Source organism: Panthera tigris, chromosome B4, assembly GCF_018350195.1.
Source record: "Panthera tigris isolate Pti1 chromosome B4, P.tigris_Pti1_mat1.1, whole genome shotgun sequence".
Taxonomy (NCBI): Eukaryota; Metazoa; Chordata; class Mammalia; order Carnivora; family Felidae; genus Panthera; species Panthera tigris.
Window position 1 is genome coordinate 41,774,756 of NC_056666.1, and position 26,443 is coordinate 41,801,198.

The window sequence follows — 26,443 nt, forward strand, 5'->3', positions numbered from 1 at the left end:
ATTTACTTTTCAAGTCCTGGAGGCTGGAAGTCTGAGATCAGAGTGTCAGAATATGATGGGGTTCTGGTGAAGGCCTTCTTTCAGGGTGTGGATGGCCAACTTCTCACTGTAGGCTCACACGGTGAAAAGAGAGTGAGAGAGCTCTCTGCGATCCCATTTATAAGGGCAGTGATTCCTTCCCAAAGGCCCTAATGCCACCATGTTGGGTGTTAAGATTTCAATATATGAATATGGTGGGGTGGGAAGAGAGGGTGAGAAACATTAAGTCCGTAACAGCGATACATGAAAATTAACTTTTATTATCACCAGTCTTTATCAATTTAGCCGTTCTTTTATTGCTCAGTAACTATTGTTTGGACCAGCTTTTCATAGGGTAAGTTGATTTCCTCTTCACTCAACATTTACTGTCTCTTTCCGAGACATTTGGAAGCTGATCTGAAATTATAAAAGAGGCAATAAGTTCCTATTCGAAATAAAGCTGCTTGAATATATGGATACACACACACACGCGCGCACACACACGAACACACACACACAGAATTGATCAGATTTCCTAAATTCTTAGGACAGATTTCTCTGATGTTATATCCTAATATTACGTTCTATGCCCAGATCTTAAGCGTTTTCTTCTTGTCTCCTTAGTGAGTCCCAGAACGTAAAAACAACTTATTTGACAAGAAACAGTTAAATAACCTCAGAGTGAAAGAGGAAGGTAAAACTGTATGTGGTTTTGCTTTTGACATGCTTCTGGAAATTAATCTTTAAAAAGTCTTTAGTTTGGACTCTAATAACGCTAAGTTTATGATTAATAAGGTTTAGACAGGGCAAAGGTGGCCCTTTGTTTCATATGATAACTGATGTGCTAAGGGTTATGGGCTGAATCATGTCCCTGCAAATTCATATATCAAAGTCCTAACCCCCAGTACCTCAGAATGTGCCTATATTTGGAGATAGGGATTTAAAGAGGTACTTAGGTAAAATTAGGTCATTTACTGGCCCCTAATCCAATAAGACCGATATCCTTATAAAGTAGGAAGATTAGGGTACAGACGCCCACAGACCAAGAGGTGAACATGTGAGGACACAGAGAGATGATGGCATCTATGGGCCAAGGAGAGGCTTTAGAAGAAGTTAACACGCTGACACCTTTATCTCAGACTTCTAGCCTACAAAACTGTGTGAAAATACATTTCTGTTGTCTAAACCCGTTGGTCCGTGGTATTTTGTTATGGTGGCCCTAGCACACTGATAGATTAGGCACAATAATAAACTAAACAAAGGGACGCCTGGATTACTCAGTTGGTTAAGCGTCCTACTTCAGCTCAGGTCATGATCTTGTAGTTTGTGAGTTTGAGTCCCTCATTGGGCTCTCTGCTATCAGCACAGAACCCACTTTGGATCCTCTGTCCCCCTTCCTCTCTGCCCTTCCCCCAGCTGTTCTCTCTCTCTTTCTCTCTCTCTCTCTCTCAAAATAAATAAACTTAAAAAAATAAACAGAATTGCTGAGGGAAATGTTTTCTAACATAGAAACGTAATTTTAAGTGTGTTAAAAATAACATTTATTTTTTTGCAAAGAATAATTTGTGCTAATACAAATTGCTAATTATAAAAAATTGTTTAGAATAATCTAGACAATCTTTTGTTCTTTACATCATATAGATGGAAATATTATAAGGTACATGTTTATTTTATTTTATTTTTTAAGTTTATTTATTTACTTTCAAAGAGAGAGAGAGAGAGAGAACAGGAGAGGGGCTGAGAGAGAGGGAGACAGAGGATCTGAAGCAGGCTCTGCACTGTCAGCATGGAGCCTGATGTGGGGCTTGAACTCACGAACCCTGAGACCATGATCTGAACTGAAATCAAGAGTCAGGTGCTTGAGTGAGTTTCCCCAGCACTCCTGTGTTTAAAGAATATTTTAGTTTAAGCTTTTCACTGAACTTTTCCAGATAGAGAAATTAATATCATCATCAATAACTAAGGAATGACATATGAGTAGGAAGGGGGTTGCAACCATAAATACAAATAAGTTCCAGTATTACTCACAAGAGTAACTACTGTGTTATATTTGGGCTAGTTACCACTGAAATGGTTTTCATGTACTTTGCCTCTGACTTTTCTAACATTTTCCTCTTATTTTGGTAATTAAATATATTTTTGAGAGGAAAAAAAAGAAATGCAAGCTCATTCACTTGGATGCTTGGGTCAAATTTGGAATAGTTTTGTGCCAGTGATACCTGAATATTCTATAATAAAAATCAAGAGAGATGACCTATATCCACATCCTAGTATTTATTTCCATAAAAACATGCAGGGGTGCCTGGGTGGCCCAGTCAGTTGAGTGCCCGACTCTTGATTTCAGCTCAGGTCATGATCTTGTGGTTCTTGAGATTGAGCCTCACATCGGGCTCTGTGCAGGTAGCACGGAGCCTACTTGGGATTCTCTCCACCCCTACCCCACCCCTCTCAAAATAAGTAAAATAAACTTTAAAAAAAGCATTCAGAATTGACTCTGGATTACACAGGAACAATCTTTTCAGAATTGCTAGTTTACCCATGCTGGGAATTAGAATGTTTTCTCAATGCTATTTGTAAAGCATTGTGCTTTCTAGTGCTGTGACTTCTACAAGTTCAATTCCCTTCTCCATTGTGCCTGGCCCATTCACTCTACTCTCTGGGTGCAGTCAGTGAGTGATCAGATCTCATGAAACCTTCCGATTCCTTGACATTTTAGCAAAAATTGTCAGCGAGTTCTATTTCTAATAAGCGAGGATCTTCGGACTTAGAAAACATTGCTCTTTTCATGACAGAACTCCCAGTTGGCTTTTTTTTCTCCTTGTTCTGGCACTGGTAGGTGTCTTAGAATTGACTTTTAAATGTATATGTGTATATATTTATATTATTTATATTTATATTTATGTGTATATATATGTGCACGTGTATATATATATATACATATATATGTATATATATACATATATATATATACACACATATATACACGTATATATACACACACACATATATATATATATATATATACACACGTGCACATATATATGACATCTTCATGTAATGAGTGCATGTTTCTCTAAATCTCCGGAGCTTGTTTATTATGCTGATGTTTTCTCATCAGGCAAAGCCACCTACACTTAACAAATATTGAGTGCGTATCATGTGCTAGGCCCTGGAGATTAAAACAACAAAAGGCAATATTAATGCACCGAATCTGGGTTGCACTTAAGAGAACAAAATGTGAATATCCTACTCTGTGTAATAAAAATAAGCGGAAATCCTAGGAACGGAAGATATTAATGAGCCGTATCGGAAGCTGAGATCTAATTACCCTTCTCCTCAATGATAGACTATCCACAGCTTCAGCCAATGCTCAGAAAGAGTCCTGATACATTCTGTAAGCTTTCTTTCTGTTAGAACAACTGTCTCATCACCCGTAACCTTTTCCAGGAGGAAACTTGGAGTGCTGAACAGACTGCGGATGTGAGCCATAAAGATAGAAAAGAGGTACGCTGAATTCTGTGAGGGTAGATCTGTGTGTGTTGCGTTTCAGTGGCTGAGTAAAGCTTCTCAACTTGCCGCGCGGGCTTTGGAAGCCCACAGTCGTTTCGTGGTTTCCAAGGCAGAAGGAACATCCAGCAGTGTGATGTGGCCAGCACCTTCACGATCATGGGTGCGGGTGCCGCTAACAGAAGGCCAGCTCCTCTGTATTATCCAGTAGGAGACCACCTCCCTGCGGAGGGAAGAGCTGTCAGGTGGAGTCTTTGAGCAGCTGGGAAAATACAATAGAGCAAGGAATGTTATCACATTCCTTGAAAAGCAAGCTCAGTTACTGTTTTGAGTGAAAACATTTAATTATGAAATTTAGACGGGTAAGCCATTGAGGTATCATCACTAAAAATGCATTTATAATTAGATGATCAGACTTGCTCCCAATATCTTAAAGGCCTAGAACTGTAACACACACACACACACACACACACACACACACCACAGCCCCATTCATAGCAGAATTGAGAGCAATGGAACATTGTCCACGGATGGAGAAATCTGGTGACTCAATAAGGCTGCCTGTGACTGGATCTATTAGGAGTGACCGTCTGAACTTCGGTTTCCCGTCTTGCGTGTAAGAAGCCTGGAAACCATCATTCCTAGCCACACAGCAAGAACAAAAGCTGAACAAACTGAAAACCAGCAACTTTTCTTAGATTTGCTGGAGAATTGAGGTCACCGGGCAAACTGCTGCTCCCCAAATTAGAGAGCGGCAGGCAGAGACAGAGCACAACTTACTGGAACGGAAGCCCAAGAGCAGAAAGCTCTGTGGGACCAGTAACGGTTAAGAAACGTCTCAGCCTCAGCCGCTACGGGCAAATTGCTGGAGGCTCAGTGTGGACCAACTGGAATGTAAAAACCTCAGGGGTCCCACACTTTTGTGAGTTTTGCCGTTGGGACCTGTGCCAGGTTCTCACAGTGAAGACTGGAGAAAAATCCCCTTGCGATTCCAGCAGGAAAAAAGAGAAAAGCGGCCATTTGGAAAGACACCCAGAGCATTCTGGTTGGTTGCTTGGCTGACTGAATGTTTGATTGATTTACTCACTTACTTACACAAGGTCTGCCCTCGAGGGAAACTATTTAATCCGAGCCTGAAGGGCTGGGATTTTACCACAGCCTAAAAGACCTGAGGGAAGGGGAATATTCAACCTCAGCCCCTTCTGGCCTTCCTGTCTCCTTCCCCTAAGAAGGGAAGACAGAGGTGAAGGTCACGGCCAGGGAGCACGGGCTTACTAAAACATTGAGATCAAGCAACACGCCTGCAGAATGCTTCGCCTCCCCCAACACCTCACCACCACATCAATGGGCTGCTATATACTAATGGGATTACCACAGAAAGAACGGCACATCTGAGACATTATTAATGAAGAAGTCACTAGGGAACCCCAAAGACAACATGGGAGACAAAAACACCACTGGAAATTTTAGCCTCTGGCACCTATCGCTTATAGCAAACAGTGTAACTCCCAGCCAGATAAACATCAAACCTTACCCTAAAGGCTTATTTACCTCAATTCCTTTTACCCAGCGCATCGCGTCTGGCTCTCAAGAAAAGATTACAAAGTACACTGAAAAATAAAACTACTGTTTGAAGAGACTGAGCAAGGGGCGCCTGGGTGGCTCAGTTGGTTATGCATCAGATTCTTGATTTTGGCTCAGGTCATGATCGCAAGGGCTATGGGATTGAGCCCTGTTTCGGGCTCCTTGCCGAGCATGGAACCCACTTGAGTCTCTCTCTCTCTCTCTCTCTCTCTCTCTCTCTCTCTCTCTCTCTCTCTTCTCTCTCTCTCTCTCTCCTCTCACTCTCTCCTTCTCTCTCTTCCCCTCTCCCCTGCTCATGTTCTCTCCCTCTCTCAAAATAAAAAAAAAACAAATCTTAAAAAAAAAGAAGAGACAGAGCCAGCATCAGAATGAGACTCAAATTGTGGCAGAGAGATTAGAATGATTAGGCCAGGAATTTAAAATAACTATGGGGCGTCTGGGTGGCTCAGTTGGTTGAGCATCTGACTTTGGCTCAGGGTTCTTGGGTTTGAGCCCCGGGTTGGGCTCTGTGCTGACAGCTCAGATGGAGGCTGCTTCAGATTCTGTGTCTCCCTCTCTCTCTGCCCCGCCCGCCCCCATGCTCGGTCTCTCAAAACAATAAATAAATATTAAAAAAATTAAAAAAAATAACTGTGATTAACATGCTAATGACTCAAATGAAGAACATGGACAACCTGTAAGAGCGTATGGATAATGTAAGCAGAGAGGGAATGACAAGAAAAATTAAAAAAGAAATACTAGAAATCAATAACACTGTCATAGATATGCCCTAAAACTGCCTTAAGGGCAGGGGCAGGAGAGCAAAAAAGAAAAACCCCAAAGGATTCCTCCATGCTTCCTGGTTCTCCCTTCCTTGGTCCTCCGGCCAGAAAGGTGGGCTAGAAGTTAGGGGCACCTGCTTGGGATTCTCCCTCTCCCCGACCCCCCCTCTCTCTGCCCTTCCCTCACTTACATATGTTCTCTCTCTCTCTTTCTCTCCCCCTCTCTCAAAATGAGTAAATAAAAACTTAAAAAAATAAAGAAAATCCTCCTCAATCTATTATTTACTTTATGGAGTCATAGAGTCCTAAGGTTTGTTTGTGGTTTTTTTTTTTTAATTTTTCTTTTTGACATCTTTGCCATTTTTGAATGTACAGTTCAATGGTATTAAGTGCATCCAGACAGTTGTGCAACTATTACCACCATCTATCTCCAGAAGTCTTTTCATCTTGGAAAGTGAAACTCTGTAGCCACTAAACAATTACTTCCCGTTCCTGGTCTCCCACACCCCTGGTAACCGCCATTCTGTCTTCTGTTGCCATGATTTGGACTCCTCTAGGTACCTCATGGAAACAGAATCAAATAGGATGTCTTTTCATGGTTGACTTCACTTAGCACAGGGTCCTCAAGTGTCACCCATGTTGTAGCTCGTCAGAGTTTACTTCCTTTTTAGGGCTGAACTACATTCTGTTGTATTTACGTACCGCGGTTTGCTGATCCATTCATCCGCTGATGAACGCGTGGGTGACTTCCATGTTTTCGTTGCTGTGAAAAATGCTGCTATGAACATGAGAGTACAAGTACCCCTCGGAGACCTGCTTTTGGTTCTTTTGGGCGTATCCCCAGCAGGGGGATTGCTGGAGCATCCGGTAGGTCTGTTTCAAATTTTTTGAGGAGCTAGCATAGTATATTCCATAGTGGCTCTATCATGTTACATTCCCATAAGCAATGCATTGGTTTCCATTTTCTCCATGTCTGCCAACACTTGTTATTTTCTATCTATTTGCTTGTTTATTTATTTAGTAGTAGCCATTCCGATGGGTCTGAGGTGAGTGGTTGGTTTTTTTTATGTTTGCTCAGAGGTATTAGTTGTCATCAGCAGGAGACACAGGCTGTATCTCGCTTGAAACTGCTGTCACCGATTACATTAATTAGAGACTTTTTATCATACTTTATTTTTCTCTTGTGTTTTGCTGTATTGTCATCTTTTTTTTTTTTTTTTTTTTTGCTTTCCGTAAGTCTAATTATTATCTATTGGTTTATCATACAGCTCATTCTTTCTCTTTTGAGCTCTATTCAGTTTGCTCTTAAACTTACCTATTGAATTCTTTCTTATTTTTTGTCAATTTTTTTTTTTTTACATTTATTTAGTTTTGAGAGACAGAGAGAGACAGAGTGTGAGCAGGGGAAGGGCAGAGAGAGAGGGAGACACAGAATCAGAAGCAGGCTCCAGGCTCCAAGCTGTCAGCACATTGCCTGACACAGGGCTCGAACCCACGAACTGTGAGATCATGACCTGAGCTGTAGTCAGATGCTTAACCGACTGAGCCACCTAGGTGCCCCCTTTCTTATTTTTTTAAGTTTATTTATTTATTTTGAGAGAGAGAGAGAGAGAGAGAGCATACCAGTAGGGGAGGGGCAGAGAGAAGGAGAGACAGAATCCCAAGCAGGTTCTGCACCAACAACTGATGCCGGCCTTGAACTCATGAACTGTGAGATTATGACCTGACCCGAGATCAAGGGTAGGATGCTTAACCGACTGAGCCACCCAGGCGCCCCACCTATTGCATTCTTAATTTCAGTTTTATATTTATCATAGAATTTCTATTTCATTTTTATTCATAGCTTCCCATTTTGTGGTGAAATTCTCTACCTGGACAGCTTTTTTCTTGAATTCATTAATCATAATTACTTTAAAATACCTAACTGATAACCCCAGTATCTGGGTCCACTTTGGTTTTCATTCTTTGGCATTTTTTTACGTATGGTCTTATTCCTTGGTATGCCTGGTGGTGTTTTGTTTGTTTGTTTGTTTTTAAATACTGAATATTGTGTTTAAAAATTTTTTTTAATGTTTATTTTTGACAGAGAGAGAGAGAGAGAGAGAGAGACAGAGCATGAGCGGGGGAGGGGCAGAGAGAGGGAGACAGAATCTGAAGCAGGCTCCAGGCTCTGAGCTGTTAGCACAGAGCCCGATGTGGGGCTTGAACCCACAAACTGTGAGATCATGACCCCAGCCGAAGTCGGACGCTCAACCAACTGAGCCACCCAGGAGCCCCGTTTTTAAAATTTTTGGATGCTCTGGATGATATTATTTCTCTCAAAAGAAGACTCAGTTTGCCCTCTGGCAGACTGCAGAGATGCAGATCAGGTCAGTCTAATCAGATACTAATTAATAAAACCGTGGAGTAATAGGTGGGAGCATTCCTGTACTGTCGAAAGTGGAAATGAACACAATCACTTCAAAAAACAACTGGATAGATCTGGGAAGTTTCAAGGTAGCATATTCTACATTGGTGCAATTCCTTTACTAGGTGCATGTGATGGACTGAGTCATGTCCCTACAAAATTCACATGTTGCAATCCTCCTAATGCCTCATACCTCAGAATGGGAGTATATTTGGAGATATGGTCTACAAAAGACAATTAAGTTAAGATGAGATCATTAAGGTGGGCCCTAATCCAATATGACTGGTGTCCTTACAAGAAGAAGAAACCAGAGCAGAGAAAGGTTCAGAAGGAAGATGGGAAGAGACAGAGAAAAGCCAAGGGAAGAGACCTCAGAAGAAATCGCCTCTGCTGACACTTTGATCTTAGACCTCCAAACTCTGCAACTGTGAGGAAACAAATATCTGCTGTTTAAGTAATCCAGAGTGGCTTTCTAACGGCAGCTGTAGCGAACTAACACAGTATAATAACCCCACCACCATTAGAGAGATAAGTGGGGTCCACATTTTCAATCAGATGAAATATAGAGTGCTATTGAAAGATTAAGATCACTGTCTGTTTTATTTTTTGTACCCAAGCCTTAAATTTCTTCAGTGCAATACAAATCTGTCTAAAGTATTTAAAGTCAAATGACAAACTGGGAGATTGAATGCAACAAATAACGTAGAGGAAAGATCAGTAGTCCTGATATTAAAAATAGCAGTTGCAGGGGCGCCTGGGTGGCTCAGTCGGTTGAGCGTCCGACTTCAGCTGGGGTCACAATCTCGTGGTTCACAAGTTCGAGCCCTGCGTCAGGCTCTGGGCTGACAGCTCAGAGCCTGGAGCCTGCTTCAGATTCTGTGTCTCCCTCTCTCTCTGCCCCTCCCCCACTCATGCTCTGTCTCTCTCTCTCTCTCTCTCTCTGTCAAAAATAAATAAAACATTAAAAAAAAAAAAAGCAGTTGCAGGGACACCTGGGTGGCTCAGTTGGTTAAGCATCTGACTTCAGCTCAGGTCATGATCTCATGGTTCACTAGTTTGAACCCTGTGTCGGGCTCTGTGCTGACAGCTCAGAGCCTGGAGCCTGCTTCAGATTCTGTGTCTCCCTCTCTCTTTGCCCCTCGCCTGCTCATGCTCTCTTTCTCTCTCTCTTTCAAAAATAAATAAAAATATTAAAAAAATAGCAGTTGCAAATTAAACTATCAATGTCAAAGGAAAAACTGGCAATTCATAAGACTTTTAAGACTTAACTTGGCTAATATGTAAAGATGCAAAAAAATAATATATTTCCTTAATAATGGAAACATTGTTAATTAAAATAACAGTGAGATACTATTTATCAAAACTGAATTAGCAAAATTATAAAAGGGATGAAAATATTCAGTGCCAGAGAAGAGGCAGTAAAATACATTCTCATTCATAACTTCTAGGAGTGAAATTTGTTACAACTACTGGAAAATCACTTGCCCGACTATGTCTATTGTGTTGGTACAGCAATTCCACTATAGCGTTTTCTCCAATGAAACAATGAATAGTTTTTTGCATGTTACGTATACATTTGTATGCATATTATACGTCATTTTAAACATTTTAAAATAATCATGAATGTGCAAATAAAGGCAATATCCAAAGAAGTTAGTGATCAAAATTTTTAAAAATACCTATTTATTTGTTTTGAGAGAGACAGAGAGAGTGTGAGCCAGGGAGGGGCATAGAGAGAGGGAGAGAACCCCAAGCAGGCTCCATGCTCAGCCTGGGGCCTGATGCGGGGCTTGATTCCACAACCTTGAAATCATGACCCAAGCCAAAATCAAGAGTCGGAGGCTCAACCAACTGGGCCACCCAGGTGCCCCAGTTATCACGTTTTAAAAAGTAAAAACGTAGCAAAATTGGAAAACAACCGTTCGTTGTTGATCAGCTTGCTAATGAAACTGAAGACAGGCTGGAGAGATTGAATTACATCTGAAGAGACTGCATGACTTTCATTTTAAACCCGTTTGGTGCCTCTGCCATGGACTACACGTGATCCTGAGGATGAAGCGGGTGAAGAGGTAATTGTCTGAAGTCGATTTTCCTAATTCTCTTAATTTTGAGTCACCTTTTATTTCAACCGCTGCTGCTTTTGCTTCCCTTTCACCCGCAGTCGTTTGTATAGGAGGCAGAGGAACGTCTCTGTCAGGCGGGAATTCGCAGCCATCCGTCCTGTTTCTTCACCCTCCCACCCTCCCCATGGAGTGAGGGCCCCGGAGTCACAGACTTGAGGTGCCCACCCGTTGGGGTCCTCTCTGGAGAGGCAGGTTTCCATCTCATGGAATAGGTCCTCCTCTAGAGAATCCCTTCTTCTGGATGAAACTGAGAAGGATGCACAGTGGGAGGAATTCAAATTCAAACGGCCCGGCCCCTACCGTCTCCGCTAGTGAATTCTTCAGGTTCCTAAGATTCATTTTCTCTCTGCTGAGCCCTTGCAATTCCTCCACTTTTATTAAGTCCTTTATTTAGCATTTACTACGTGCTGGCCACCCTTCCTATAGATGGTTAGTTACCTCTCATAACCTAATGGGGTAGCAATGTTATTTTTTCCACTTCAAACAAAAGTTAAAGGAATTTATCACCACTAAACCCGCCCTATAAAAAATGTTAAAGGGTTAAAATGAATAAGAAATGTTAAAGGGGACTCTTTGAGTGGAACTCTTTGAATGGAAAGGGGAGACCATAGTAGGAGTAAAGAAAGTAGGAAGCCAGGGTGATCTCATAGTTTCATCAGTTCGAACCCCCCCCTCCCCCCCATCGGGCTCTGTGCTGACAGTTCAGAGCCTGCCAAAAAATGTCTCCCTCTCTCTCTGCCTCTCCCCCACTGGCACTCTCTCTGTCTCTCTCAAAATAAATAGATAAACTTAAAAAAAATTAAAAATAGAATTACCATATGATTCAGTAATTCCACTACTGGGTATTTACCCAAAGAATAGGGAAACACAAATTCAAAAAGATATGGGCACCCTAGTTTACTGCAGGGTTATTTACAATAGCCAAATTCTGGAAGCATCCTAAGTGTCCACTGATAGGTGAATGGATAAAGAAGATGTAGTAGATAGATGATAGATAGATGATAGATAGATAGATAGATAGATGATAGATAGATAGATAGATAGATAGATGATAGATAGATAGATAATAGAATGGAATATTACTCAGCCATAAAAAAGAATGAAATTTTGCCATTTGCAACAACATGGATGGATCTAGTGGGTATAATACTAAGTGAAATAAGTCAGTCAGAGAAAGACATTTGATTTCAAAGACAGACCATTTGATTTCACTCATATGTGGAATTTGAGAAGCAAAACAAAGGAACAAAGAAAAAAAAGAGACAAACCAGGGCACAGACTCTTAACTATAGAGAACAAATTAATGGTTACCAGCGGGGAGGTGCGTGGGCTATGGGTGAAATAGGTGAAGGGGATTAAAGAGTACACTCATGTGGATGAGTACTGAGTGAGCATAGAATTGTTGAATCACTATATTGGACACCAGAAACTAACACAACGCTGCACGTGAACTACACTAGAACTAAAAAAGAACGTACAATTAGGTAATACATCATCAAAAATATCAACTAATAATGAGCTTATAGCTGATATTTGTATTTTTCCTGCTTTCTGTATATTCTTGTTGTTTTGAAAAACATTTTCTATTATGATAAACGTCAAATAGTTGAAAGAAGCAAGGAACGTAAAAATACGAACCACAATTGGAAAATATTCATGAGAAATGTTCACACTCACTCCTCATCAAGCCCATTCAAACTTCGTGGAGAGAGGTGAAATTTTAATTTGGCAAAGTGTGTATATGCATGTGTGTGTTTTTCTGTGTGTGGCGTTGGTAGGCAGGGTGAGATGAAATTGGTTCCTTATACGCTGATCATAAGAATGAAAATTAATACGCAGGTTTTCTGTGAGGGCAATTAAGTAGTATATGTAAGGAATCTTGAAAGCGTGCATTCACTTTCCCCCTTCATTACAGGATTAGACATATAATTTTTGGATATAACCAGAGATTCACCACAATGGGTAGGAATGTTTATAATGGCATTATTTATACTAGTTTGACATAGGGAGATAGTCTTAGTATCAATAAACACATGGTTATTTAAGTTAAGATACATCCACAGGATGAAATATTGTGTGCTGTTCAAAGACTATTTAGTGAAATTAGAATATATTCACAACATAGTTTCATATAAAAAGGAACCCCCAGTCAAAACATATATGTTATATATATGAGATAGAGTGATACGACACATTATACGCATAGATGCCATATTCTCTATATGTATATATAAGTACGTATAGTATCATCCACGTTTCATAAACACAATCATAATTACAATTATATTTTTGTACAAAAAGACCACTAGTTAATGCTCCTGAACACTAGCAATAGTTATTTATTTTTGAAGCTTTTATTTTTATTTCTATTTATTTATTTTTTTAGAGCGAGAGAACATGTGAGGAGGGGAAAGGGGCAGAAGGAGAGAGAGAGAGACAGAGAGAGAGAGAATCCTAAGCAGGGTCCACGCTCACTGCTGATCTGGATGTGGGGCTTGATCCCATAACCCTGGGATCATCACCTGAGCCTAAGTCAAGAGTCAGCTGGTCAACCAACTGAGCCACCGGGCAGATGGACACTGCCATATGAAGATAAGCATTGTAGGGCCCCGAACACCATCTTCCCATGTGAAAGCAGAGCCCATTTTATACGAAGGGGTGTGGCTGATAACTGCGTCCTTGGCACACGATCCCCATGGTGACCGTGGACACATTCCTCCGGCCCACACTGCCCCAGGTCCCGGCGTGGAATACCTCCAGTCTCCCAGCACCAGTGTCCCTTTCGGTTTCGTTGTAGAGCCTCAAAGCTGTGAATCTACTGTTAAATATTTCCTTTTGGAGTGTTAGAAAAATTCCTCCCTGAAGATAGTATATTAGGGCTCAAAAAAAAAAAATTTCATAAACCACTTTAACATATTATTAACACAATGTATCTGATGGAAACTAAGGCTCTTGTGTGATTTCAGGGTTCATATGGGTTCCCCAACGATATTTATGCTTAAAATTAAGTTAAAATGTAACTTTCTTAGTTTTACTCTCTAACATAAATCAGATTCAGGAAATGGGGTTAATCCCATTTCTACTACTTATTAGATTGTGTTATTCGGCAAGTTACTCAATGTCTTTTGGCCTCCTAACACCAGAGTAGATGGAATGAAAGGTCCCTTTCTTTGGATCTAACCTTCTCTTATTCTAAGACCAACACTCCTCTCCTAAATGACACCAAAAAAGGGAAGGAAGGAAGGAAGGAAGGAAGGAAGGAAGGAAGAAAGGAAGAAGGGAGGGAGGGAAGAAGGGAGGAAAGAAGGGAGGAAGGGAGAGGGAGGGAGAGAAAGGAAGGAAGGAAGGGAGGAAGGAAATAGCCAAGGGTATTAGGAAAGTTTAAGAACAGGGTTAAAATCAAGTTCTCTATACTCTCAGATCAGTAAATTTTTCACTCCACTTTGCCACTGTGCCCTGTGTGTGTGTGTGTGTGTGTGTGTTTGCAGCAGGATGCAAGGCTTGTGGGCAGACCTGAGTAGATGACCCCCGTGTCTTCCTTGTGCCTGCAGTCGTGCTGTCCCCAGCCCCGGGAAGGGCGCTTCCAATGTGGGGCTCCTTTCCTGTGTAGTTCAGGTCATTCAGCCAGATGGGGTCTGACCCCACCCCTCCCCCTCCCATGTGAGCAGAGTTGGTGGCATTAATGGCCACTCTATATCCCAGTTGTCTGCATACCACGTGTGCATCACTTAGGTCCCAGCTGTCATCACAGACACGCTCCAGGAGCCCTGGTGAAGGATCTCCACTCTGCCAGCACAGGATGGCCCCCACCCACGAGGCAGAGCTGTTTGTCTGCAAAGAGGAGAAAGTCTAGCCAATAGGTCACAATTTTTAGTGTTGCAAAGCATTTCCTGGTACTGTGCTTTACTTAGCTGAGCAGATGAAATCACCACTGTCTGGGACTGCAGACAGAGATGAGTCAGATAAACCTGAGGAGCATGGAAACAATGGCTGGGTCTGGTTTCCTGGTAGGGGGGTAGGAAATGGGGCGAAAATAAGCATGGAAAGGATCGAAGAGTTCTATGACAAAGTTGAATGAGCAATCATGGTAAGGACTCTCAAACTCGTGACCAATTAAAATGGTCTTTGTTTATTTTATTTTTTATTTTTTAATGTTTATTTTTATTTTTGAGAGAGAGAGAGACAGAGTGCAAAGAGGAGAGAAGAGAGAGAGGGAGACGCAAAATCGGAAGCAGGCTCCAAGCTCCGAGCTGTCAGCACGGAGCCCAATGCGGGCTCGAACCCATGAACCGTGAGATCAAGACCTGAGCTGAAGTTGGACGCTCAACCGACTGAGCCACCCAGGCGCCCCTAAAATTGTCTTTATTAATGTCTAGTTGCAAATCCCCAAAGGAGAGGTGAGTGCTTACCTTCACCTTACCAGTGTGCCCAGTTATCACTATTTATTACATGTTACTCTTTGACTGTCATGCCTATCCCACCTACACCCCTTGTTTTCTTACCTGTCTTTCCTTCAATCCCTCATCTTATCTGCCATGTGTGAGCTCTATTGCCAGTAGATGCCCATATGCACTGTTCCCTCACCGTGCAGGTCACAATGATGGTTTTTCATGGGCACAGAGAGGAGCTCCAAAGACTGTCATTTGACAGTTATCCAGAAGGGACTCATTCCCTAAGCAACAGAACCTATGTCCCTAAACACAAACACTTCCTCCTCCAATATATATATTTTTTTCTTGTGGTTGAGCAAGCAATCCCACAGCTGCACTGATTGTGTAGGACACTGGCATCTTCCAGGTCCCAGTGGTTGTCACAGGGGGAACCCCAGGTTCCAAGCACCTTGATCTCCACTTATCCCTCCCATTGGGGTTTGCCATTCACAAGTCAGGCATCTGTATATCCTAAGAGGAGATAAAGCCTTAGAAAAGAGACTTTTCAACTCCTGCCCAACCTTCTCCCTCTCCAGCCCCAGCACATTAAGATCATTCACTCTCTCACAAGAACAGACTCCAGCCTCTCTTGCTATGGTTACAAGTCCCGTCGGGATGGGGTGCCGTGGGGCACAAGGCAAGATGATTTTCACTCCCTTCACATTCAAGCTTTTCAGCCCCAATTGGATCATTCCCTTTCTCAAAGTGAGGACCCACAAAAAGAGATCCAGCCTCTCCACAACTTAATTCTCTGCACAGCACGCTGGCAGCACGGAGAGAGAAGTCAGAATCACACAAAGAACCCCACCTGTCTCCACGTCTCACTTCAACACGTCCAGAACAGGAGACAGCCGTTCCAACCAGCTGGGGCTGCCTGTGGGCTACAAATCATATTTCAGAGCCTCCAATATCTAGCCCCATCCTCCAATCTCCCTATCTAATTCCAGGGTACTTTTTCTCCATTCAGCATTAGAACACTCCATTTGCAGGGATCCAAGAACAATATCTTTGTAGTACAGACTTGGTTCCTAAGACCTAGATTACATGTTTACTTACTGGATCTGGGTAACATGCCAATCCCAGATTTGGAACTCTGAAGGAAATGAACGGTGCAAATCAATTCCATGAAAATAAATAATGATTGGGTAACCTCAGCATTAAATAACAGATATGAAGATTTGTAATCATTTTGAGGTGATGGATGTAATTTAAAGATAGAAGGTTTTTTTGTTTTTTTTTTAAAGCTTATTTGTTTTTAAGAGAGACAGAGACAGCATGAGCAGAGGAGGGGCAGAGAGAGAGGGGCAGAGAGAATTCCAAGCTGGCTCCGGGCTGTCAGCACAGAGCCCAATGTGAGACTCGAACTCATGAAACCATGAAATCGTGAGCTGAACCGAAACTGAGTCGGACGCTTAACCACCGAGCCACCCAGGTGCCCCTGTAGAAGGTTATTTTTATCTACAGGTTAATTCCAAGCAATACATCTAAGCAATCTAAAAATAAACAAACAAAAAACAATTGCTTTTTCCCACTGATCCCATCCTTTGCAGCACACCTGTGTTAATAATCTATGCCGTTAATATCTATTCCTGACTATTCCAACTCCTGACTCATTTATCCAAACGCCATGTAGCGTTTCCACTTGAATTTCTCATAGACGTCTGAAACGGAATTCTTTTCAGTTCTTCCAAATATCCTCTAAGACTGTAATCTGCCATGTTTTGGTTGATGTAAATCCATTATTTTATATATGGAAATATATTGGCACAATTATTGGCTCCTGTAATACCATATATCCTACCTTTCAGGAAATCTTGTTTTCTGCATCTTCAAAAGATGTTAAAAAATCCCAACACTTGTCACCCCTCTCATTGTTAACAACTACACTGAGCCACCAACATTTCTTGCCTGAATTACTGCAATGACCTCCCATGAGTCTAAATTCTCTATTTCCATCATTGATCCTCTACAGTTTATTCTTTATTCACAAGCTAAAATTAGAAATCAGACAGCAGTTTTTTGCTCAAGATCATCCAATGGCTCCATGTTTCACTGGAGTAAAAACCTAAATTCTTACGAAGACCTACTTATCCCTGAATTATCTGCCCTACCCCTTACCTCCTTTGACCCATGTCTGACTGTTCTAATTCTTACTCTTTAGTTACACTGGGTTCCTTTCCTTACTATTCCTCAAACATATCAGGCATAATCTTGCCCTAAGGCTTTTGAACTGGCTGTTTATCTGTATTTTTATAATTTTCTTTAATGTTTATTTATTTTGGAGATAGAGGGACAGAGAGAGACAGAGTGTGAGCAGGGGAGGGGCAGAGAGAAGGAGACAAAGAATCCGAAGCAGGTTCCAGGATCTGAGCTGTCAGCACAGAGCCCAATGTGGGGCTCGAAACCAGGAATGGTGAGATCATGACCTGAGCCGAAGTCGGGCCCTTAACTGACTGAGCCACCCAGGCGCCCCTACCTGTGTTTTTCTTCCCTGTACATGCACCTAATCAACTCTCTCACCTCCTTCAACTTTGCTCAAGTTTCACTTTTTCTAGAAGGCCTACCCCAAACATCCTATTTGGGATTGTATTCTGTCCCGTATACACTCTGGATCCCATTTTCCTTGTCTTTTTTTTTTTTTTTCGATAACCCTCAACATCTGCTACCTGTATATATACCTTATTCCATCACAGAAAGTTCTATTGCACAACACTACTCTAGAGTCTTCTGTCAAAGAAAATAAGTAATTTTGCTGGACCTATATTCCTTTTTTTTTTTTTGTCACTGCCTTACCAATCTCTTCCCCTTAAAATTCAGCTTTTTTGGAAAATAATCTATACCTACTTTCCCAACGTTCTAACTCCCATTAACTCCTGAACTTGAAACTATCTTCTTCTTTATTTCTTTATTTTTTTTTAACATTTATTTACTTTTTGAGAGACAGAGAAAGAGCAGGAGCAGGGGAGGGGCAGAGACAGAGGGAGACACAGCATCCAAAACAGGCTCCAGTCTCTGAGCCGTCAGCACAGAGCCCGATGTGGGTCTTGAACTCATGAACCATGAGATCATGACCTGAGCTGAAGTCAGACGCTTAACCAACTGAGCCACCCAGGCGCCCCGAAACTATCTTCTTTTTTTAAGCAACAAGACTGCTTTCATTAAGTTTACTAATGACTCACATGTTGCTAAACTTCATGAAAAATGCTCTGGTTCACGTGTAACGGCGTCTCCACAACTTGTTGACAAGGTTGCTAATGCCCTCCTTTTTGGAAACGTCCTTTTCCCTCGGCTTCGGTGACCTGCCATCCTCTAACTACTAGTCTTCAGTCCCCTCTTGCAGTTACTTTTAAGTCAATGAGCCATTCAATATTGTTATTCCTCAGGGCTAACAGCCGTCTTTTCTCGGGTCAGCAATTTTTATTCTTAATTTACAGTTTACCCTTGGGTTTTAGTTGCCATCTACAAATCTAAGATCCTCTGTTTGTACCTCCATCCAAGACCAGTTTTCTGATCACCCAACACTTGCATCAAGTTCCTTACCACCCTCTCTACTTGGCTGCTTTAAAAACACCTCAGACTCGGGGCGCCTGGGTGGCTCAGTTGGTTAAGCGGCCGACTTTGGCTCAGGTCATGATCTCATGGTCCGTGAGTTCAAGCCCCGCGTCGGGCTCTGTGCTGACAGCTCAGAGCCTGGAGCCTGTTTCAGATTCTGTGTCTCCCTCTCTCTCTGACCCTCCCCCATTTATGCTCTGTCTCTCTCTGTCTCAAAAATAAATAAACGTTAAAAAAAAATTAAAAAAAAAAAAACAACACCTCAGACTCAACATATACAAAATGAAATTCACCAGGCTACGTCCTCCAACCTGCCAGGATTCTCTTTTCCGATGACAGAACCGCAGTATACCTGTTCGCTTAGTCCAGAACTGGTGGAGCGATCTTTGAGTCTCCTTCATTCAAACTCCTACATTTGATGAATTATCGAGTTCTGTTGGTTCTACCAACTAAATATTTCCTGAATATGTCAACTTTGCACTAGCTCCACAATGAAAGTTCTACTCATAACCTCATACCTTCACTAGAATCATCTAGTAACTTGACTCCCTGTGTCCAATAGCCCCCCCAGCCACCTCTCTCTCTCTCTCTCTCTCTCTCTCTCTCTCCAGCCAGAGTTTTCTCTTTAAAATTCAAGTCTTACCATGCTTACACTCCTCCATGGTTTCCCTTTCACTTTAGAATAAAGTACAAAAATCTCTATCCCAGGAATAATCTCACCCTTGGCTACATGTCAAGGCTTTACGGGAAGATTTCCGCCTTATTCACTTAGGTCTAATATTATTCCCCTCGACCGTCTCTCAGTTCCTGGAATCAGACAAGCTCATTCTCACCTTTGTTACTTTAATAAAATACTACCTATGTATTTTTAACGGTCTCTCTAACACCTCTATATATGATTAAGTCACACCCATACCCTTCACAGAAATATTCTCTGACTCTGCAAACAGGTAAGGCCTTCTGCTTACACCTTTTCATTTCATCTTGTACTTCTACTTCATAACTTTAAATAAATAATTATTTCATCGTGCACATTCATTACACACTTGGATTCTTTTCTGGATAAGGGACTAGAGCTACTTTTATTTAGCTCATCTGCCTTTAGCCTAGCATTGTCAAGGAGCTACTCCATAAATACGTATTAAATACATGAAATTGTCAATAATTTAGTAAGTATATTTATCTTTGTCCAGAAATTACCTGAGCAGATCAAACTAGCTTCCTTATTAAAGTGACATGAGTTTGTGTCCCTTGGACACAATCCCAGGGAGAAGCTTCATTTACAGTGCAGCCAGATCTAGAGAGTAAGACGTGTGATGTTTTTCCCGTGAAATGAGGCCTTTTGCAGATGCTGAGTTAGGCACATCCAAGTTGCCTGCAAATAACTGCACCAATGTTCGTTTTTCAGCGGTTAGCAGAAGGGTGGCAATGACGTAGATTTCCTGCTTGACCCTCCCCGTGCATCTGCTGCCTCTGCCCACGAGCCTCAGTTCTTTTTTTGTTTCATTCTGTAACCAGAACACCAGAATGATTTTCGAGGTATCATTTTGCCTCAAAATCTGATCAGAGACTCCAGCTAAAAATAATGTTACTTTAATGGTCCTGATTCTTGTCTGCATTTCAAATAATTACATACTACTTACTAGATATTGTGAAGGATATTAGGGAGAGGTGATATCATGTATGTGGGGTCAGGAAAGAAAGGCACATATCTGTAATATGACAATGTCCAGGAAGTTAGAATAAACTTACATCTTAGAGTTGCTAGATGAAAATAATTCTAACAAGAGTTTGGACCCTGGGGTGGGAGGAATATGAAATTCACTATATGTAAAGAGTACGTGATTTTTTTGGAGAATTAAGAAATTGGAAGTTGATTCTGAGCCAAATTGACACAGTCAGCTTTTGAAGGCAATTCTTGCAAGTATTTGTTTGTTTGTTTTGCAGAATTCTTGCAAGTGTTCGTATGAAAGGGAATGAGTTACAGTTCTATCAAGGCTAATTTATCTATGTTAGGGCACTTGGGTAGTTTTTGGCATGCTGTAGCATAGTCAGTGAGATATTTAAGTCCTATTGCCTACTGATGTGAGAATGAATATATTTAATTAAGATGCTGATAGTCTCTGCTGGCCCTGACTATGAGCTGCTGGGTGGAACTGCTCCAAGCTTTCTTCCTGGTGTCAAATGATATCATGGATTCATCCCTCACCGAACAGGGGCAGATCGGCTGCTAACAGAAGCCAGGCATAGGTTTGGATGCCGTCAACGATGCTTTGCTTCCGGAAGCATGTATCTACTGCCTGCTGAAGCTGTACTGCCGGGAGCAGCCCTATTACCCGAACTTAATTGAGCTTTTCCTGCAGAGTTCCTATCAGACTGATATTGGACAGATCCTGGACCTCATCACAGCACCCCCCCCCCCCAGCCCCTGGGGAATGTGGGTCTTGGCAGATTCACCGGAAAGAAGTACAAATCTATTGTCAGGTGCAAGATAGCTTTCTACTCCTTCTATCTTCCTGTAGCTGCTGCCGTGTATATGGTGGGCATTGATGGGGAGATGCTACTGGAGAAGGGGGAGTTCTCTCAGATTCAGGATGATTATCTTGTCTCTTTGGAGACCCCAAGGTGACAGGCCAGATTGGCACTGATATCCAGGACAACAAATGCAGCTGACTGGTGGTTCAGTATCTGCAGAGGGCCTCTCCAGAACAGCACCAGATCCTTAAGGAGAATTATGGGCAAAAGGAGGCCAAGAAAGTGGCCCAGGTGGACGTGCTACACATGTGTCAGCTGCTTCGGATTCTGTGTCTCCCTCTCTCTCTGCCCCTCCCCTGCTTATGATCTGTCTTTCTCTCTCAAAAATAAATAAACATTAAAAAAAACATGTGGATATTCATGACCATGAGGAGGAAAAGTTCTCCTTGAAAGAGAATAGTTCAGTGCAGAACGAGCATCCAGAAGACTTGGGGAAAATTCAATTTGATAGAAAATCGTCACTGAAGGATTGTGATTGTTTGTAAATCATAACTGTAAATCTATCTAAATTGAAAAGCTGGATAGGATAGTCAAGGTTTAAGAGACAGGTTTCAGATTTATATTGGAGTTTAAATAAATTCCTTAAGACCGAATTCAATGTCTTACCTGCTCATCTCAGAAAGGAATGTCTAAAGTAAGAGATAAAGGTGTTGGGACTGATTGAAAATAAGGAAACTCCAAGACTAATAAAAGAGTATATCAGAATCAGGGAATTCAACTCTCCCACAATTATACCTGGGCAGGTGTACATGAGAATTTTCTTTGTACGACCTGAAAGTTGCGTAATAAAAACTTTGGCTTGGAGGAAGAATCCGCAAAACAATTCTTAACATTTTTGAAATTATATAAACCATAAGCCCAGACTTTAGCTGAAGAACATTTATTCCAGCGCTGTTGGTATGAATCATACACAAGTAAGTCCTTCAAGTAAGAATGAGTATTTGGGTAACTCTGAAAAAAGAATTTTTAAATATGCAGATATTTCTTTTCCTTTTTTAAAAAAAATTTTTTTAACGTTTATTTATTTTTGAGACAGAGAGAGACAGAGCATGAACGGGGGAGGGTCAGAGAGAGGGAGACACAGAATCTGAAACAGGCTCCAGGCTCTGAGCAGTCAGCACAGAGCCCGACGCGGTGCTCGAACTCACGGACCATGAGATCATGACCTGAGCCAAAGTCGGCCGCTTAACCGACTGAGCCACCCAGGCGCCCGTCTTTTCTTTTCTTTTTTTTTTTTTTTTAAATGTTTACTGATCTGAGAGAGAGATACACACACACACACATACACACACACTCACACGAGTGAGTGGGGGAAGGACAGAGAGAGGGAGAGAGAGAATCCTGAGCAGGCTCCATGCTGTCAGTGCAAGGCTTGATGCCATGAGCAGTGAGATCATGACTTGAGCTGAAATCAAGAGTCAGTTGCTTAACCAACTGAGCCACCCAGGTGCCCTAAGTATGTGGATATTTCAAGGCAAGTGTTTGAGTGTTTCAATGACTAAACCCTTATTAATTTTTCCTAAATTAATTTGACTATGGATAACTTCTTTTTGTGGAATACTTTGTTACCACTAGGGTCCGGTGAACTTAACTTTGGGAAAATATGGGTAGATATTAGAAAATGAGATTTGACTTCCCGAGAGAAAAGAAGTTTGGTACGATAGAAAGAGGCCTTAAAAATCAGAATGAGGTGGGGCGCCTGGGTGGCTCAGTCAGTTGAGCGTCCGACTTCAGCTCAGGTCATGATCTCATGGTTCATGAGTTCGAGCCCTGCATCGGGCTCTGTGCTGACAGCCCAGAGCCTGGAGCCTGCTTCCAATTCTGTGTCTCCCTTTCTCTCTGTCCCTTTCCCCGTCATGCTCTGTCTCTTTCTCTCAAAAATAAATAGATGTTAAAAAAATCAGAATGAAGATATGAGGTATGATTCATTTCAAAAAGTGAGAAGTGAGTATTCTGTCATATAGGTACCCATTAGGGGAAAAAAGTACATTGGAGAGTCCATGTGCTTTTATTGAAAATCCCGGTTTGGATGTCTTATCCGAACAGGTTGCTCCAACATCTTCACTGTGTCTGCAGTCATGATCTCCCCACTCTTTGTGCCTGCGTTCCCAGAGATGACTCATCCCCACCACAGGAAACATCATCCAGGCAAATTTTTCCAGATCCCGCAGAATCATTTCCAAGACCCATGTCAGTGATACAAGGTGGACAACCCAGCTGGCCACACACTACAGCAGCAGCATCACTGTTCCATGTGTCATCACCCATATCACATGCCCACTGCCCTTGGAAATGTATCTCCTCTTCCTGAGCAGCCCCAGGTTCCACCGAGGGAAAGATGGCCTTCATTAAATACAGCTGAAATGCCAGAACTGCCTCCGTATGTGGTAGAGGAAGGACCCAGAGGCTTAGGGAAGGAAGTTGGAGTGTTAGAGTGAATGTGTCACATAATGTCTGCTCACCCACCGCAGGAGCATTCAGAGAGCACACCCTTCACCACGGTTGTGAGAAATAAATCTGTGAGGGGAGCCCCACCACTCTTGAAGAACTCTGTGGCCGCTCTTCATATAGTCAGAAGCTACAAGGTGGGGGCACCTGGGTGGCTCAGTCAGTTAAGTGTCTGACTTTGGCTCAGGACATGATCTCGTGGTTCATGAGTTTGACCCCTGCATCGGAGTCTGTGCTGACAGCTCAGAGCCTGGAGCCTGCTTCCGATTCTGGGTCTCTCTCTCTCTCTCTCTCTCTGACCCTTTCCTGCTCATTCTCTCTGTTTCTCTCTCAAAAATAAATAAACATTAAAAAGAAGAAAAAAGAAACTACAAGGGTAACTTTTGCCATTCGGTTAGGATTCTTAAGTACAATGGGGGTAACTGGGCCACCGGGTGGTAAGGACAGTGATGGACACTTAATTGTCAAAGGCAAGGTGGGTGTGATTACCATAATGGACTGCACATCCAAAGCAGTAGTTAGAATAGCCTGACTTGGAGAGATTTATGACATCGCCTAGTTGATCGTGATGTTCCTAGAGGTGAAACAGGAAGGCAATCAACTGAATTTTTACTTGATCTGTATGAATGCAAAGAATTCTAAGTCAAATGAGCATAAGTAAACTTGAGTCATAAAAGTGGAGGGTCATGGTGCCACAACTGACTCCCAGCTTTGGACTATACGTACTCGGTAACTGGCAGAAACCCCACATCAGTTCCCTGATCTGTGCAATGAAGATAATTATGGTGGGAAAGGCCAACTGGAAGCTACCAGAATTGCTTATAGCTAGAAAATTAGAGAACCAAAACCAATTGCACTTTCTGGTAATGACGGCAGAGTTTAGTGCCACCATCAAGGACTTGAAGGGTGATTCCTAACATATCCCCGTTCAACTTGCCCATTTGGTCTGTGCAGCCAACAGGTGGATCTTGGAGAAAGACAGCGGATTTCAGAAGCTTAGCCAGATGGTGGCTCCCGTTGTAGTTTCTATTCCAACAACTTAATATAGCTCTCGGTAACTAGGGTACAGCTAGAGATCTGGCAAATACGTTTCCTTCATGCTTTTAATGAAAACCACCAGAAGCGGCTTGCTTTCAGCTAGGCCAGAAATACACCTCTACTGTCTCACATCAGGAATATGAACTCTCCTGCCTTAGTCATAATTTAGTTCACAAGGACCTTGATCATCTTTCTTCCCAACAAGAATTCACACCAACCCATTATATTGATGCCCATCGGACCTAGGTAGCAAGAAGCAGCAACTGTGATATACTTATTGGCAAGACATTTGTGTGACAGAGAAGGAGAAGTGCATTTAGGATCCTTCTACCTCAGTGAAAACTTTAGGAGTCAAGTGGTGTGGGTCATGTCAAGATAGCCCTACTTTTAAAATGTATTTATTATTATTTTTTTTTTTTATTTTTGAGGGTGGGGGCGGAGACAGAGGATCTGAAGTGTGCTCAGCACTGACAGCAGCGAGCCCGATGCGGGGCTCGAACTCATGAACCACGAGATCATGACCTGAGCCCAAGTGGAACGCTCAACCGACTGAGCCATCCAGGTGCCCTGTTAAGATATCCCTTTGAAGCTGAAGGATAAATTCATGTATCTCGCCCTTCCTACAACAAAAAAGAACGACAATACCTAGTGGTTCTCTTTGGATTTTGAAGGCAATGCATTTCTCATTTGGATGTACTACTTTGACCCATCCCCCAAAAGGATGGAAAAGCCGCTAGTGTTAAGTAGGGCCTAGAATGAGAGAAACCTTTGCAATAGGTCTAGGCTGCTCCTCTTCCACTTGAGCCATATGATCCAAAGACCCATTGGTGTGCAAAGTTCAGTAGGCAAGCTGCTCAGAGCTTTTGGTAGGCTTCTAGTGGTGAATCGCAGTGTAGACTCAGGACTTTGGAGCAAAGGTCTGCTGTCCTTTGCAGAGAACTACTCTCCTTTTGAAAAACAGCTTTTGACTTGCTGCTGGGCTTTAGTAGAGACCGAACACTTAACCATGGGCCACCAAATTATCAGGTGACCATGTGACCTGCGCTTCTTATCACGAATTGGATGTCGTCTGACTCATGGGGCCAGGAAGCTGAATGCACCCAGCAGCATTCCATCATCAAACAGAAGTGATATGCAGGAGATCAGGCTTGAGCAGGCCCTGAAGGCACAAGTCAGTTACATGAGCAAATGGCCCACCTTCCCGGTTTCATTTCTTCTATGTTACTTTCTCTCTTTCAGCCTGCACCTATGACCTCAAGGCCATTACTTATGATTAACCGACGGAGGAGGAGAGAACTGAGTCTGACCTACAGATGGTTCTGTGTGATATGCACACAGCATCTGAAAGCAAACAGTCACTGTCCTGCAGCCTCTCGTTGGGACATCCCTGGACAATGGTGAAGGAAGATCGTCCCCAGGGGCAGACTTCTGAGCAGTGTATTTCGTTGTTCATTTTACTTGGAAAGAGAAATGACCAGAGGCGGGATTATATACAACTCATGGGCTGTGGCCAACTTTTGGCTGAATGATCAGGGACTGGGAAGGAACATGATTGGAAGATCGATGCAAGTAATTCAATTTATTGTGGGTATTACTTACCCACTCACGGGAGGAGACTCCGGGTTTGATTTTTCAGAAATCTCAGCTTTGTAGTTACAGTATATGGGAGTTTCTTTCAGGGAAGACCTAGAAACTCTCAGGTTATTTACATAGAGCTTGACCTGAGAATTTGAACCCTGAGTTCATCTTTTTTCTGTCCTCATTGTTCAGCATCATCAGGAGCAACCAGCCAATTTCATTGTGCTCTTTAGTTTGACAAAAATGTGCCAATGTATCAAATACACGGTCACCCAGAATCTTGTCGTTTATAAGTATTCAAAAGAGTATCCAGGGGTTACTCTTTGTGTATACTTTGTATATCTCTATTGTCACATTACACTGAGGACTTTCAGTTCCCCCTTTACCACTGTAAATAGAATCATTAGTGTCTTTGAATCTAGAGAGATTAGGGAACCAACTCCAGAACTCTGAGCCTGAATT

General features: G+C 42.2%; 1 long non-coding RNA gene and 1 pseudogene across 1 annotated transcript; one reads left to right on the forward strand and one right to left on the reverse strand.

The window, feature by feature from the left end:
• Positions 1–309: 309 nt before the first annotated feature.
• On the reverse strand, positions 310–14,228 carry LOC122240291. Its single transcript, XR_006219774.1, has 3 exons — positions 14,115–14,228; positions 3,347–3,787; positions 310–435 (listed from the first exon to the last, which is right to left on the reverse strand). It is a non-coding gene; the product is annotated as an uncharacterized LOC122240291 (long non-coding RNA).
• A 6,182-nt stretch (positions 14,229–20,410) lies between these two features.
• On the forward strand, positions 20,411–23,115 carry LOC102953619 (annotated as a pseudogene).
• The last annotated feature ends 3,328 nt before the right edge of the window (positions 23,116–26,443 follow it).